Genomic DNA, 17752 nt, shown 5'->3' with positions numbered 1-17752 from the left:
TGTAAATTTTTGTAAAATTATTTTCTTCGATCTCCAATAAGAATATAAATACTTCCAGCGTTATGATTGTCAAATGCTAGGTCTATGTATATGTATATATGAGTATTAATAAACAATAATAAATATTGCAAACTTCATTTTTTAACGTTTTAAATTTATGTGTCTACGGAATGACATAACAAGAGAGATTATTCTGACTATAGTCGAATACCACGGCTCGAAATTGTTAGTAAAAATGAATCAGCTTTGCAATATTTAAATATCGAATGGTTATTGGATTCTCTATTCAAACGTTATCTGTATGCAACAGGACAAAAATATCCGCTTGACCTTTCACGTAATCGCATAGGAAGCAAATCCATCAGTTGATGAATTTTCGTTATTCAAAGGTGCTGGGGAAATCTGAAACTGTACTGAACTGTAAACGAGTTATCAGTAGTTGAACTTTATAGCACAACTCGTGGAAAATCAGCTATTTACCTTCAATGTTATTACTTTAATGTTGGGATAAACAACTTTTTCTATATAAAAAATTCATTTTTTGCTATAATAATACACAACAGGAATATTAGTAAAGATATTAATGTAATCCACCCATTTAATTTTTTTTATTTATATTAAAAATAATTAGCATAGGCTATATGAAAATGCGATCACCTATACACCAGAAAGAAGTGCGATGGAAACTAAATTTAATTGAAGTTCTTTGTGAATATCTCGGAAACGAAGGCCTACCAGTGGTTATAAGTATAGGAAAAATTTGCACAGAATGTTAATTTTGACAACACATTCAAACAACATTAAATAAGTGAGATACTTTTTTTGTACAATTACCAATTTTGTAATACATCGCAATACATTAATATATGATAATGATCAGATAATAATGTTGTATTATTAAAAATGTTACTTCAAGTTTAAAACATTTTTGTATGATAATGACAGTAAAAATTACTAAACTTTTAAAGCACAATTTTTGCGAATCTTTCTTCAACTTCTGGTATTCAATATTTTGATAATATTGTTATATATCATTTTAATTTTAATATTATTGTGAGTTGAAATGTTATAAAAAGAATAGAGTAGAATTTGTAGTTGTTTTTGTTACTTTATATCTAACACGACGAATTTGTAAAATTACTACAAATCTTTAAAACATGGATCTCTTTTCACCTACTTTTCGAAGTACGATAACAAATTTTGTATGTATGTAGTACCTCTTGGTATTCATCGAATAATAACATTTCAATCTCGTATAATACACTCTGAATCTGAGGCACGGTTGTTTGTATTGTAAGAGGATCATCTGTATAATAAAAATTTTATACAGATCTGTTGAATGTTATTATCATTTCATTAACCTCATTTACCACTCGGAATGGCGCGGATTAAATGTTACTACCACTTTAAAATGACCCTTAATATACACGTGTATTATTAAACCAATTATACTCTCAATAGATATTCATATCATAGAAAGATTCGTCTCATGCACGATTTCTGCGCAGAGAGATTTCCTACGTTTTCTTAACTTGGTTTTCCAGACTAGGTTATATAATCAGTTGCACTGTAATTGGTTGTCTTTTACTGAACAGGCGGTTGGAACGCGCAGTGAATTTCGAGTGGCGAAAATTGAATCGTGCGTGGTATTGAATAGCAATTATCGAGCCGGTTAAACCCCGTTTCCGAACCTCGTTCGTCATAATAACCACTCACCATCGTCAGTTGATCACTGTGCTTCCAACAGTTCCTCAATTTCTCAATTCGATGTTTTCGAATCTTCTTTTTTCTTGAACAATGAACGCTTCTTTTATAAATTTATGAATTGTCAAATGAGACATCGAGGAACAATTTATAATTCGGTTCATAAGTGTGAGCAATATAATAATAACTGTGAGCACAAAATATTAGGTGTAACAACTGATTTTGTTAGTTTAGCTGAATTTGATTTGAGGACAATTAATTCCTACACTTCGGTATATAACTAAAATACAAGTTACTTGAATAATCTAATACTGTGGAGTCACATTGATAAATAAAGGTAGCTTCGCTTATTTTCGTTCTAAATACCCCAAATGTCATTTAGCATCTTATTAGCCAATTAGGAGGTAATAACAAAAAGAACAAAATATATGATTAAACTTTTTATTAAAGATGTAATGAGTCATAAAATCATTCTCACGGCGAAGAATGCAACAAAACTTTATCAAATAATAAGACAACATAAACAGATATTTGATACTTGTTATTTTAAAATATACAACATATAGTTTAAGAAGAAATTATGAGAGAAGTTCGAAACGAGCTATAATCGTTTTTTATCCTGTTTTCACATTACAAAATTATAACAGTAAGGTTATCAGTATCAACATTACACCGCAAAAAGAGTGTTCTATAAAATATTAATCCCACCAGAATAATAACTTTTTAAAAATATATCAATAATTTTATGATTCATTGTACATTGTATAGTATCTTTTTTAGGAAGACATTTGTTATATACTCATTATAGTTATTTAATCAATAGTAATTGTCAAAATTGAAAGCTTAAAAATATGTATTATTTTTATAGTAACTAAATCATAGTTTGGCAACTAAACTATTGATTTTATATTGGATTAGATATTGAAATTTGTATGCGAGCATATATCTATTTTATGTATTATAATTAATTACATCCAGTGGCTCCTATAGCACTATTCTACCACTTCGTAAATTTCTTGACCTAAAAAGAAAATTTTTACACGATATTATCGTAAAAGTACAAGTAAAACGATTAATTTGTCGAGGTAGATTAAAACGAGATACGAGCTGTTATTTCATATTCGAAATTCTTAAAGAACACCAATTCAATTAAAAAATTCCGTAAGATTTGTCACCGTCATTCTGCAAAGTATTTAAATTTATGATTGGAATTTTAGGTAAAAAGCAGATTAATGCAATTTTTATAGAAGAAATGCGAGTTTTTAGTTACGAAATTGAACAAATGCTATTTCTTGGCTTTAACAAACTTGATCATATTTTTCGTGCTTTTGCTCTACAAGTAAAAAATTTCAAGTAATTTTGTAAAGATTGAAGATCATGCTAATCTGGGTTTATAGCAAAAAATAAAATTTGAAATTTTTTATTTTAATACAAAAAATAGCAACATATATCAAATGTATACAAAGTAACATGGAATACATGCGAATATATATATATATATTTTTTATTTTATAAAATAAAAAATTCAAAATATCAATGAAAAATTCAAACGACACGACAGCTTATAGTATATGTAATTCTAACAGCTTATATGTGCACACGGCGTAGGACAGGCATAAAAGATGAAAAAGAGAGATCAGTAATATTTTACATCAAAATAACAGTTACTGCAGACGTTATCCAACAGAATTCTGTAAGAAAGATATAGAAAATAATTTTATTTCAAATTCAAGGAACTACTAGAAAGAATTATGGAAATAGTTTTGTGTTCACTAATTCTAGTATCCTGCTGAATGGAATACTACATTGCAAAAAGATCATAAATAACTATCTTGTTCAACATAAGATTCAATTTTGAAAAATACAATAAGCGTTATAAATATTGTCTGCATAATAGAATTTCCATCATATTGAGTGTTCATTAGAAACTTAATGACTTTTCTTACTAACAAGCAATCATAAGGACGAATAAACTTACTTATTCAGAAAAAGGATTATTTAATATGGCAGAATAACGTCAGTAAATTAATCGTTTCAGAAGTGAACGTTCTTTAAACACTGGACAAACAGTTCTCTATATCAATTACTAATTATAGAAATACATTTTTAAAACTTTTCTGTGAAGAAAATTTGCTGGAAATAATTACATATATCACTTAGTTAATTAATAATTTGATCAAGTAGAATTCGTGATTCTATAATCCTATAATAATAACAATTCGAATTCTAATACGAAAAAATTGATTTTTGTTTTAATTTTAGTTTAAATAGTAGTCACAAAATTAAGGATTATTAAAATATGTTAATGTTCTTTAAAATAATTGAAAATTATTTTTTCATATTCTCTTTCATAATATTCACAAAGCTATTGAACAGGTTGTCAATGACATGAATAATTCATTCTACTTATTTAAATCAGAATACGCTGCTTGTGTCATGAGAATTATATTATATTATATCTTGTATTATATTTAAAAAAGACAATTTGATTGAAGAATTCTTTTCTGTCATATTTAACATGAAACACGAGTCATTTTTAAATCAACGTATAGTATTAACTATAGTAAACTATAATATGGAACACTAATGAAATCCACAAGTCATTCGTACTGCCAGTATGTAGTACGTAGTCTGTTTGCGAAGAATCTAGCATTCAATTGTTCAGTGAATCATGCAAAGGGAATGAACTTTGAGCTACCGGAATTCAAACAAGCGATTGCAGCTATAGTCTATTGTGAACAAGCAGACCGATTTAAGTCCACATTGAAAACAAAACGGCCAACTTTACTCAATGAATGAAAGAATTTTGTCCCATTGGAACATGGGACGGGTACATATAACAAAACGTCGCAGGAATTAATGAGAATATGGTTAGGAAAGAGAATTTGCCTCATCTGTGTACATTATGTCTGGTAGAGTAGTCTGTGCTTATAATTTGTGCTTATAATTTTTAATTGTGGTCTGGCTGTTTGCAACGACATTTAAATGTATAAAACTCTTTATGCTTATAATGTAAAATGTAACCAAAAACTATATTGTTCAATCATAAAATAAAAATAAAAGTGAAATAATAAATAAAAATGAAAAGGATGGATAAGGTTGGCACGTTATGAAGCTTCATATTTCTTATAGTACAAGTAAGAGTCGAGGAATTACGCCCTCTTTTAACCTTTTACATATAGCTTTTTATACATATAACTGTGCATATTAACAAGTTATACAGGGTGGTTGGTAACTGGTGGTACAAGCGGAAAAGGAGTGATTCTACGTGAAAAAAGAAATCGAAAATATAGAATAAGAATTTTTCGTTAGAGGTTTTGATTTCGAGAAAATCGACTTTGAATTTTTGCTCGGTACGCGTGCACTTTATCACGTCTCGTTATAACGGATCTCACTGTAGATCGTTGTCTCGATGGATATTATCGCAGTTTAAGTTTATTTTTGCCGTAACGGAAAATTAGGAATACATAATGAAATAATATGAAGTAATCATAAAGTTTATTATTACAAAAATTGCTGAAAATGTTGCCCATTCTGCCCAACACATACTTCTGCTCTTCCAATTAAATTTCTATGAACACTTTCTAACGTATTTGATTGTTTTAAAGTATGAAAGGCTACAATAAAGTGCACGCGTACCGAGCGAAAATTCAAAGTCGATTTTCTTGAAAACAAAGCCTCAAACGAAAAATTTTTATTCTATATTTTCGATTTCTTTTTTCGCGTAGAATCACCCCCTTTCCGCTTGTACCATCAGTTACCAACCACCCTGTATATTAATTAAATAGTAAATGTATTTATTTTCGATACATTTGATCTTAAATTTCAGAACATTATATTTTCTGTAGAAAACAGAAGTTAAAAATTTTGCTCTTAAAGGGCATAAAGCCATCAAATTCGTAAAAATGTTGGATTCCAAGATTTTTGTTTTTGGAATTAATAAAATAATTGTAGAAATGAAATTTGCTTCCGCGAAGTTAATATTAAATAATCTATATATATGCACTATTTATTGTAATATTTATTATACAATAAATTTATATAAATATATGTCGAATTGTCGTTTGGATTTCGAGCGCGAGACAATTCTTCGTTAGCATTTGCCATCATGATGTTCAATAAAGGTTGTATTTACATAAAATTATATTTCTTTACAAAGTTTGATAAATAATTAGTTTAACGGTTAACTAAGATAACAAACAATAAGTAAACAAATGCTTTAAATAATATTCTTGGGTTCTGTAACGAATCCACGGTCAACGGGAAACTTTCTGTACGTTTTAATATATTTTTGATAGCACACTGACACGTTCACTCAGGCACAGGGTTTCTCTAAGATTGACTCCAAGACGATGACAGTAAACTCTCCAAGGAGATTGCAAAATAAATGACAGATACAGTTACATATATCAAATACATATCGATCGGGAATATCAACAAATTCCCAAGCGCCGTAACTAGGCAGTTCCACATAAATCCTGATCAAGACTTGATTGTTTATACAGCGTATCCCTTAACACTGGAACCTCCTTTGTAAAACATTTCGTTCATCCCGTGACCGTGGCTACGTTCGGCGACCAGTTATGTCACCCCGAGCCCAAGTATTGAGAAATCTTCCAAAAGAAAGGCTCGATGTCTCTACATCTCCGACACGGCCATCCTGACAATCACCCGTCCTCGGGTGCATCTAAAATATTCGGTTTTCTTAACATTAGACTCAATTTAACATCTTTTACAATTTAACAAAACATTCTAATAAGCCAAGGGTCCACCACAACAACAAAGATTCTTACTAAATACTTGTTAACAAACATAAACAACAATTTGTCATATTACAATGTCTTTCTCCAAAACTGTTATTTAGTTGCATCCTCTGATCCTCCAGTCATTAGACTTCTCAACCTCTCACCAGAACACATCACAGTACTACTCTTATACATGAATATACCAAATTATATCACAACACCACACTGGGCGTGTGTGAAACACCAAATTACTTCACAACACCACACTGGGCGTGTGTGAAACACCAAATTACTTCACAACACCACATTGGGCGTGTGTGAAACACCAAATTACTTCACAACACCACATTGGGCGTGTGTGAAACACCAAATTACTTCACAACACCACATTGGGCGTGTGTGAAATGTTATGATCAAAACATTCGTTCTCAATCACTGTACCACAATCGTCACTGTCGTTGCCAATATCATCACTACACACATCCAACTCAGCAGGAATGTAACCATCTGGCATTTTCCTTAACTTATCATGACTGTACTTATACGACCGTTTGCCATCCATCGTTTTTAAAATATATCTATCTCCTTCCAAAATCTCTGCTATTATAAATGGACCCCTGTACTTAGGATCTAATTTTGTTTGATTTCTTTCTTCATTTTTACGTAATACAAAGTCTCCAAGATTAAATTTAACTATTTTAGCCTTAGTTCTATCAAATCTTTCCTTATCATATTTAGCGTTTGACTCTATGTTTTGTATAGCCTGCTGTCTTACATTGGAGATATCTACTTCCTTTTCTACAAAGTCATCGGGAAGCAATAAACCATAAGGTCTTGCTGTTTTCCCAATTAGTAATTCCAAAGGACTTGATTTAGTCACACGATTGGTGGTGCAATTTAAAGCCAATTGTATTTCACCAATCGCCTCTTGCCAAGATCGACCAGTCGTTTCCACAGTTGTAAACATGTTTTTCAAGGTTCCCATGACACGCTCCACCTGACCATTGGCCCTACTAACACCGGTAGCTATTAAGTGAAGTTTAATATGTTTACTTTGACAAAAATCCTGAAATTCTTTACCAGTAAAACATCTACCCTGATCCGCTATAACTCGGCAAGGACTGCCGAATAAAAATATTGCTGACTTAAGCGCCTTTACTGTATTAGAAGAATCTATTTTACGAGTATGATATAAATACACAAATTTTGTAAAAGCATCAATCAAAACAATGACATATTCCTTTAAATCACCTTTTCCACTCAACTTACCCGTTATGTCCATGTGCACCGTATGCCAAGGTATGCTGGTCTTAGGTATAGGATGGAGTTCGGCTTGTGGTTTGCCCGAACTTGCTTTAGAAACCTGACAAGCATGACAGTTCTCTATGAATTTGCGAACATATTTCGCCATTCCTTCGAACCAGTAATACTCGTACAACTTCTCAAGCGTTTTATCCCAACCTAAGTGCATAATTGATTGATGCACATGGTTGATAACGGACCATCTAAAACCTCTAGGAACTATAGGTAAACAGAGAGTCTTGCCTTTCCTTTGTATCTTACGATAAAGAGTACCAGACCGTAATTCATATGTACTCGCGATGTCTTCTGTGAGTTCGTCATTTTGCAACTTTGTTACAATCTCCAAAATTTGAGGATCACGACGTTGCTCCACTAACAACCATCCTTCAGAAATTTCAGTCAAATTAATCTCTTTTTCTTTAATTTTGTTATTTTTAATACGTTCTATATCTATGGGGTTCCGTGAAAAGAAATCTACGTGAGTCATACGTTTACCTTCTCGATATACAATGTCAAAATTGAAGGTTTGTAGATAAGCCCACCACCTGTGTACTCTATCATTTAAATTCACCTTTTTACTTGATGCTTTTAAAGAATTGCAATCAGTTACAACAAGAAATTCTCGTCCGTGTAAATAGTGACGGAAATGCTTAACAGCGTTCACTACCGCCAACGTCTCTAATTCATATGAATGGTACCTAGATTCCGCAGGGCTAGTTCTTTTGCTAAAATATTCTACTACTCTGTTCTTACCTTCCACCTTTTGCATAAGAATAGCCCCATATCCATCCATACTTGCATCAGTATGTAACTCTATTGGATATTTTGGATCAAATATAATCAACACTGGCGCATCAGTCAATATAGAAATTACCTTTTGTCTTATGCTTTCGTGCCTATCTGTCCAATTTATGTTCTTAATACTGGAAGTGAGTGCATATAAAGGCTTCATTATTTGTGAAAATTTTGGAACAAATTTTCGGAAATAAGAAGCCAGTCCAATAAACTGTCTAAGCTGTGTGACTGTCGTTGGAGGGGGTAGAGAACTCAAAGCTTGTATCTTTCCCGGGTTGGGGCGTACCTCCCCGTTATGAATTACATATCCTAAATAGAGTACTGTTGTTTTTAGGAAAGAGCATTTTGCGAAGTTAAAAGAAAAACCAGCTTCCACAAGAGTTTTCAACACGATATCCAATCTTTTTAAAGCTTGATCTATCGTATCAGCAATAATCAAAACATCGTCCAAATATACAATAACATACGAATAAGCAAGTTCACCTAAAGCTTTGAAAATGGCTCTTTGGAAAACAGATGGAGCATTTTTCAACCCAAACGGCATTGTCACATACTCGTATTGTCCATCTGGGGTAACAAACGCTGTAAACTCTGCCGAATTAGGATGAATAGGGATTTGGTGGAAACCACTAGCCATATCCAGTCTTATAATGTATTTAGCCTGTCTCAATCTTGCAATCTGATCTGCAATAAGTGGTAGAGGATACCGATCCGCAACCGTATTTTTATTTAACTCCCGGTAGTCTACACATAATCTATCTGAGCCATCTTTCTTTTTAACAAGTAATATAGGGCTGGCAAAAGGAGAATTACTGGGCCGAATAATTTCTGCTTCCATTAATTTGTTTACTCTTTCACGAACAAGCCTACGCTCTTCCTCACTAAGTCTATAAGGACTTCTTTGTACTGTGACATTAGGATCAATCAATCGTATCTCCATTTGGCCCGTATTCACACGAACACGTGGAAAACCCGTAATAAAAGAATCTTTAAATTTTTCAAGAACAGAAATTAATCGGCTTTTATCTTCTCCTATAACTTCAGTATCAACATCATTAATATTAATCTCATTTTTAGTGTCTTTATTACACACATTAATTACTTTAATTACTTTTGTTCTACTAATAGCAACACTATTTTGAGTGATTTTTATATCAAAACCCCGGCTCAAAATTTCACGACCAATCATTATGTCATATTTTAAATATTTATCAGCAAGGACATGGAAAACTATCTCCAACGTAAATTCGTTAATACACACAACAGACAAAATTTGTAAAGTACTCTTAATGGTAGTATTTCCTATTCCTCGCATCACTACTACATTCGTCTCTCTTTTACCGGAAAATTTCAAAGCCACAGATTCTTTAATCAGCGAACACTCTGCTCCAGAATCAAAATAAAATGGAAACGACTCACCCAGATGAGTTAATCTACCCATTGAAGTTTCCGTAACACAGAAGTCGACCCGACGCTCATTATTATAATCATTGCTTCCCTTTGGTGTATTACTGTTATTTTTCCCCTTCCGCAACAGCGGACAATAAGGCGCAATATGTCCCTCCTCGCGACACTTAAAGCATGTCACTTTTGATGATGTAGCTTTCCTCCGAGCTAGCCTTTCCTCCGAGTTCTGTATGTTCTTCTGCTTTCCAAATTTTATTCTTCTCTGACAATCCTCTACTTTATGACCGTAGTTACCACAGTAATGACATTTGTTTCGGTAGAAATCAGAAATCTTATATCGTTTTGCCTCAGGAGCCGCAGAAGAGTTATCCGACGAAGACACAGACCTCTTCTTCGCAAAGGAGAATGCTCTCATTTCACTTAGAAATTGATCCTCTGTCTTGATATCAGTCGTAAGTGCTATTCGCTCAATTCGTTGATCATGCGAAGCCAATTGGAAAAGGACAGAAGCATTGATCACCTCAGCCATAGTTGAATTTTCCCACCTCGCTTTCAAGAGAGAGCGAAGACGAATTCCAAATGCTCCCAAGGTTTCATCCTTCAGTGGTTTTTCGTTGGACATTTTCATTAACGCCGAAGTTGCTGTTTCTCTACCACCAAAACGCGCAATAAATAGGTCTTTAAATTTTGTCCAGGTAACTTCTCTACCTACTAGCACTTGCGTAAGCCATTGTGCTGCTGATCCTTCCAGTGCGCTACTTAAAGCAGAAAACAACGCACTGCCTTGTAAAGGATTCTCTTTCATATACAAATTAACAACTGCACACCATGCAGCTGAGTCAGAACCCGCAATTTCAGGATTAAAGCGCGGAAGCGATAAATTTTTAGGTTCTTCTTTCGGTTTTTGCACTAGCGTCTGAATCAACTCTCGCATGACAGTCAAATGCTCTTGCATAGTAATAAACGGCACGTATCCCACTTCTGATGTCGAATTGTCGTTTGGATTTCTAGCGCGAGACAATTCTTCGTTAGCATTTGCCATCATGATGTTCAATAAAGGTTGTATTTACATAAAATTATATTTCTTTACAAAGTTTGATAAATAATTAGTTTAACGGTTAACTAAGATAACAAACAATAAGTAAACAAATGCTTTAAATAATATTCTTGGGTTCTGTAACGAATCCACGGTCAACGGGAAACTTTCTGTACGTTCTAATATATTTTTGATAGCACACTGACACGTTCACTCAGGCACAGGGTTTCTCTAAGACTGACTCCAAGACGATGACAGTAAACTCTCCAAGGAGATTGCAAAATAAATGACAGATACAGTTACATATATCAAATACATATCGATCGGGAATATCAACAAATTCCCAAGCGCCGTAACTAGGCAGTTCCACATAAATCCTGATCAAGACTTGATTGTTTATACAGCGTATCCCTTAACACTGGAACCTCCTTTGTAAAACATTTCGTTCATCCCGTGACCGTGGCTACGTTCGGCGACCAGTTATGTCACCCCGAGCCCAAGTATTGAGAAATCTTCCAAAAGAAAGGCTCGATGTCTCTACATCTCCGACATATATATAAAGATTAAAATAAAATGATATGCTAATACCTTTGACAAAATTAATTTTGAGTCGTATTGAAGCAAAAACATGATTGTAGATTAGATAGTAATTATAGATAATAATTCCTTAAAATTACAGCACTTAAATGTACAATATACACATTAGTATACTTTATTAGTATACTTTAGCAACTTTATAATATTTTAGCATAACTTGCGACCGGCTTCACATATGATTCTCACACGACAACTTGCCAGAGGACCAACTCGTTCATAAATGATTCTCAGATTGCTCTTGCATGACGCTCTCGATTCTTCATACGTACAATACACATAATTGTCACATGTAATTAGAACTCCACGTAGCACCATGCACTCCCAATCTTCACGTATATTTCCGGAATCGTTTTCAATTCTAACGTAACCATTTGATCTCATTCCCCTGGTCCTCAATCGTCATTCACGCTGCATTCAGTTTTTCACTTGTATGCCTATTCATAACTGTATATGTATAGCTACAGCGTATTTAACCATAAATCGGTAGTATATGTGCATTAATCTTAGAAAGAACATAAAGAGGCAACAAAAATTGTTATTCATACTAATGCAAAATATCAAACAACTGCTACAAAATTGCCTCATTAGATACACGTTCTTGAGTATACTGAAAGAAAAAATGAGATACATGCAACATGAAATAGAAAGAGAAATTCAACAGCTGTTTTAAATGATGTATCGTACATTCAAACATAATTATGTTTAGTATCTTTTTTAGTAGAAAAACCTCAGAAAGATTACACTAATAGAATTATAAATGAAGAAAATATAACCCTCTACTAATATAAACGCTTGTCTATTGAAATTTCTCAACACAGTTATGTAGTACCTGCAAACATTTACATGTTGCAGCATAACATGCAAATATAACGTTTGCAATTTACTATCAAGGTATGATGATAGTCGTAGCGCTACGTAATTAACCTTTTGCCTTACGATTTAATTTGTGACCACACACGGAGCCGTGAACTATGAACGAAGTAGCGACTAAATAAATAATAGTTGACCTTATTCCGTTATATAGTAGATTTTGTATAAAACACGTATACTTCGTATATTTCACATTTCACACACATAAGTATAGGGTGTATAAAAAGCCTTCTTGTTCTAGGGCGTATAAAATGCCTGTTATACGCCTCTGGATTGGCGGAGATTTGTAACGGACATATAGTCCAAAATTGATCTTAAGCATGATTTTTAAGATCAAAATTTTTTACTGTAGCTTATTCTGCTCGTCACAGAAAAAAAAATCTCAAAAGAACCATGGGTCGCAAATGACCCCTCTTGCTGGAAAAAATATTAAACTTTTAATAACGTTCAAACTAGGAAATGAAATAATGTTTTTATAAATAATAATATTATAATGAAATAACATTCTATAGAAACAAGTTATGTCCAAATCGATCTTCTCATATTATCTAGTGTGCGACGCCAAGTTGTTTGCGTTATTCATTAAATGTTTTCCTGAACTCATTGAGGATCAATTCAATTCACATTCATTTATAATTTGCTTTCAGTCAGTTGAGATTATTGAACTTTATTGGATTCATATTATGATGAATAGGAGCTTCAAGAATTTGCTTAATATTATTTTCGTTTCCCATCTAGTAAATTTTAAATTTGTAATATATAACATTATGATAAATTATGATAATTAATAATAATTAAATAATTGCATAATCATTAATTATTAATTTAATAATATTACTATAATATTTCATTATTAATTAAATAATTTAAGTCATATTTAATAATATTGCGTTTATGCAACTTTTTTTATATATTAATATATTAATCCATTACTTGTTCGTTAACGAGTTAAGCCTTCAACGTTTCCTTTAATAACTTTTAATGTAAAAACATCGCAAAACTGTCCCATTTTTTTACATTTTTAGGTCTATGTATATTTCTAAAATAAAATTGTATAAAAGAATGTTAGAACCTGAAGAACTATAGTTGTTTCGACCGTTCGCGGAGAGACGCGATCTTGAAGAATCACGTTAACGGAAGTCGTAAATTAACGTTACGATTCGAATAATCGATGCCACGAATAGATCGATCCCCTATTTCGATTAGGATAATAGGGGTGGTTGAGTGAGTATAACACTGATGTTAACAGGTTATAATAATATATATTTCCAACAATGAAATAACTTCACTTCAAACTTGTGAGTCTGTTGACTGTCAAACTACGAGTGAGTACGGCCTGAGATTCTTTTTGTGTTGGCGATTGTGTTCTGATTGTTATCGAGTTGAGATTTTGACTGCTGTCTAGCCGAGATATGATTGTTGTCTAGCTGAGATCTGACTATTGTCTAGCCGAGATATGATTGTTGTCTAGCCGAGATATGATTGTTGTCTAGCCGAGATCTGACTGTTGTCTAGCCGAGATATGATTATTGTCTAGCCAAGATCTGACTGTTGTCTAGCCGAGATATGATTGTTGTCTAGCCGAGATCTGACTGTTGTCTAGCCGAGATATGATTATTGTCTAGCCGAGATCTGACTGTTGTCTAGCTGATCTTTTGACTCCTATCGATTGACTGTCTTCGACTTGACGACTGTGATGACTCACTTTCCGCTCTTTCCGGAGGAAAGCTCGGTATGGGTATGCGCTTTGAACGAAGAACGCGGATTCATTGTACACACTTTTCGTTAGGAAAGTGAGAGTACCGATCCGCGATGCCCATTGGTTATAGCCAACGTTAATGAATGAAGATAGGAGGCGGAGATCTCCTGCCAACGTGGCTCGTGGGTGACATTGTTCATAGCAAAAACCTGAAACGAATCCTTCAGGCTAAAAAGATAAACCTAAGTTAAAAAGTATAAGTTTATAGTGGGTCCTTAGGTTTATTGAAGGTCTGAATAACGGTACGCGGACCCTTGGTCGCCAGACAACAAGGGACGGCGCACGGACCATGTACGGACATGACGTAACAATAGTTTGTTATTAAATATAGGTTTGGAGTTGATGCTTAATAGATTCACGCAGATTGAGTTTTACTTTCTATATTTCACCACTTCGTATAAAACGTCTGAACACATCGGATACACTTAGATAATTAACACGTGGTCGACTCCTAAGACAAAAGAGCGTCGTTAGAAGTAGTACCAACTTAGCTCGTAGGAACTAGCGATCATACCAATTTAACGTTTCTCAACATAATTGTATATTTAATCTGTGCAAAAATGAAGTTAATCTGTGTTATTTAATGAAGATAAAGGAAAATAAATATCCGTAAAATACGCAAATAGTTATTCATTTACAAAAAAAAAAAATGATACATAAAATCACGTTTTTGCTATTACATTAGCAAATATTGTTAGTCGTTTATACATATTATTCTCTAAATATTGTAGAGTATTTCAAAAACAGAAAGTAATAATTCGCGTAGCACGTAATGCAAACATACGTTTCACGTGCAGAACAGAGTAGTGCATCAAAGTGAAATACTTCTCTCTGATATATAAGGTGGTTGGTAACTGGTGTTACAAGTGGAAAGGGGGTGATTCTACGCGAAAAAAGAAATCGAAAGTGTAGAATAAAAATTTTTCGTTTGAGGCTTTATTTTCGAGAAAATCGACATTGAATTTTATTTATGGAGCCATATTAAATCAATTGTCTATTCTGAAGAAATCGCAAGTTGCGAGCAATTGAGAGAAAAGATTATTGTAGCCTTTCATACTTTAAAACAATCGAATACGTTAGAAAGTGTTCATAGAAATTTAATTAAAACAGCAGAAGTATGTGTTCGGCAGAATGGGCAACATTTTCAGCAATTTTTGTAATAATAAACTTTATGATTACTTCATATTATTTCATTATGTCTTCCTAATTTTCCGTTACGGCGAAAACAAACTTAAATAATATCCATCGAGACAACGATCTACAGTGAGATCCGTTATAACGAGACATGAGAAAGAGCACGCGTACCGAGCCAAAATTCAAAATCGATTTTCTCGAAAACAAAGCCTCAAACGAAAAATTTTTATTCTATATTTTCGATTTCTTTTTTTCGCGTAGAATCACCCCCTTTCCGCTTATCACCAGTTACCAACCACCTTGTATATTTCTAAGTATTACACATACATATTTCTCGATATACAAGAATCTATGATGAACTTATATGCAAGGTGTTAACAAAATTTGAATGATGTCTGATGTGTGATTTTAGACACCAAATCAATAAAGAAAGTTCATGAACAAGTATATCCTTTGGAACTAATTTTCTAAATTATAAACAATTTAATTTTACGTTAGAAATAATCTACCGACTGTTATAATTCAATAAATCAACTGAAGAACTTTTCTTTCTATTTCACTCGCACTTCACGTTTCTCACTGTGAGGTAAACGAAATTAAATATAAAAGCCGATATTCTTCAAATTCTCAAAGTGTTTTGCTACATACACTCACAGCTGATAAATATCGCCCATCTTCTTAACACTCTGTACGTAGAAAAATACATGTGAGAGAAAAATATGCAAACGCCAGACAAATCAATCATTCTTTTTATTCGGTAGAGAAACGAAAACAATTTTGTAAGAAACGAATTTAATGGCTTCGAAAAGATAATAGCAGACACAAATCCTAAGGAATTAATGTACGACATTAATGCTCGTAATTAAAGCTATTACGCTAATGACGAATTAAAAAGGCCGGTGTAGAAAAAGATCATCAATTGAATTAATAATCCCCGCTCTATCGTTTGAAGTAATTTCGTCGTTCGCATTATTCTTCAACAATGTAATTACTTCTTTTTATTAAAAATTTCCCCCATAACGTAATATGGTAATTTTCGATATATTAAATAAATGTATATCCTGGAGGTTAGTATATTAGTACGTATTAAAATTTTAAAGATTTTTACAAGTACCTACATAAAAATTATTTAATCAATATTGCAGAAATATTTGCGAAGGAAAGGAAATGGTTTATTTCAATGAAATTAAAATATTACTACTAAACTATGAATACTTTTGCATTTATAGAGAATTTAAATGTACAAAAATATACAGATATAATACTAAACAATTTACAAGATGTCCAAAATAAAGTACTGAATATAATATTTATAAGCAATGGGATGAATGTTTGCTTATATTGCATTTCCTTAAATGTATTCATAAAAATTTTAAATTGTATAAACATCCGCAGCTTAGTAGGATAGCCATCGGTCTTTGTACTCTGAAATCCTTTTTAAATAAACCGATGTACTTGTACGAAAAAATTACAAATACAAATAAATACATATTACGAGAAAATATATTATATTTATCCATCATTATGGTGTAATACTAATCGATCTTTTCGGCATTGATGTATCTTATTTCGTATAATAACATAACTTTGAGATCAATGTTGTCAGTGTCGGATATAATTTTTTATTTTTTGGTGGATACGTTTATCTACTTTAGTGTACTTACTTGCGGATACGTAACGTAAGAATCATCATTTAACCCTATTTGTCTATAAGATATCAGCTTTAACAATTTTTACAGCTTTAATAGTAAGATATCAGATTTAACCCTATTTGTATATAAGATTTATAAATTCCTTCACAATTGTGTTATTAATGTATTAAATTTGCTCAACCATACATATTATGTTAGTCAATAATGTAATAAATAAATTCTTCTCGTATACCGGGCGAGTTAGTAAAAAATACCACTCGAAATAACTATAATCTATTGATTTTATTAAAAAATTTTTAGGACGAGATTTGTCATATTTGATTGATCAAATGAATAACATTTTTCAATCTTTTTTTTAATTATGTTTTCTGAAATATCAATGTGACCTCGACGTCTTTAAGTGGCAGCGCATATTTTGTTTAGTTTTATGTTGTACCAACTATAAAGGAACGAAGATTTAAGAAGAGCGAAGCCCGAAAATCGACACAAGTTTTGAGATTCTAAACGAAACGATTCTAATTTATGGGTAAAGCATTATTTTGAGTAGTAATTTTTATTGACTCATTCTGTATGTAATCATTGCACTTCAAAACACTTTCCAATAGCGAGATATCTGCTATAAAACGATAATAACAATCGAAAAATAATTGATTCAATATATTATATTAATTAAGAGATGTAGATGTAGACAGATATAGATATACATGTGTATATACAAGTATTTTAATCGATTTATGGTTACATTATATAA

The 17752-nt window shown here is 32.4% G+C and overlaps 2 protein-coding genes and 1 long non-coding RNA gene across 23 annotated transcripts in view; 1 reads left to right on the top strand and 2 right to left on the bottom strand.

The window, feature by feature from the left end:
• The window catches only part of LOC126917895 (5-hydroxytryptamine receptor-like), a 318089-nt gene that overhangs the window by 111505 nt on the left and 188832 nt on the right, over positions 1-17752 (bottom strand). The gene's annotated exons all lie outside the window — the stretch shown is intronic.
• LOC126918090 (uncharacterized) overlaps positions 1-17752 on the top strand; it is a 702612-nt gene that overhangs the window by 588935 nt on the left and 95925 nt on the right. The gene's annotated exons all lie outside the window — the stretch shown is intronic.
• LOC126917565 (protein cycle) overlaps positions 1-17752 on the bottom strand; it is a 366148-nt gene that overhangs the window by 253035 nt on the left and 95361 nt on the right. The window lies entirely within an intron of this gene.

This window comes from Bombus affinis, chromosome 1 (assembly GCF_024516045.1).
Source record: "Bombus affinis isolate iyBomAffi1 chromosome 1, iyBomAffi1.2, whole genome shotgun sequence".
In the NCBI taxonomy this organism is placed as follows: domain Eukaryota; kingdom Metazoa; phylum Arthropoda; class Insecta; order Hymenoptera; family Apidae; genus Bombus; species Bombus affinis.
This window is presented reverse-complemented; position numbering and strand designations above follow the sequence as displayed.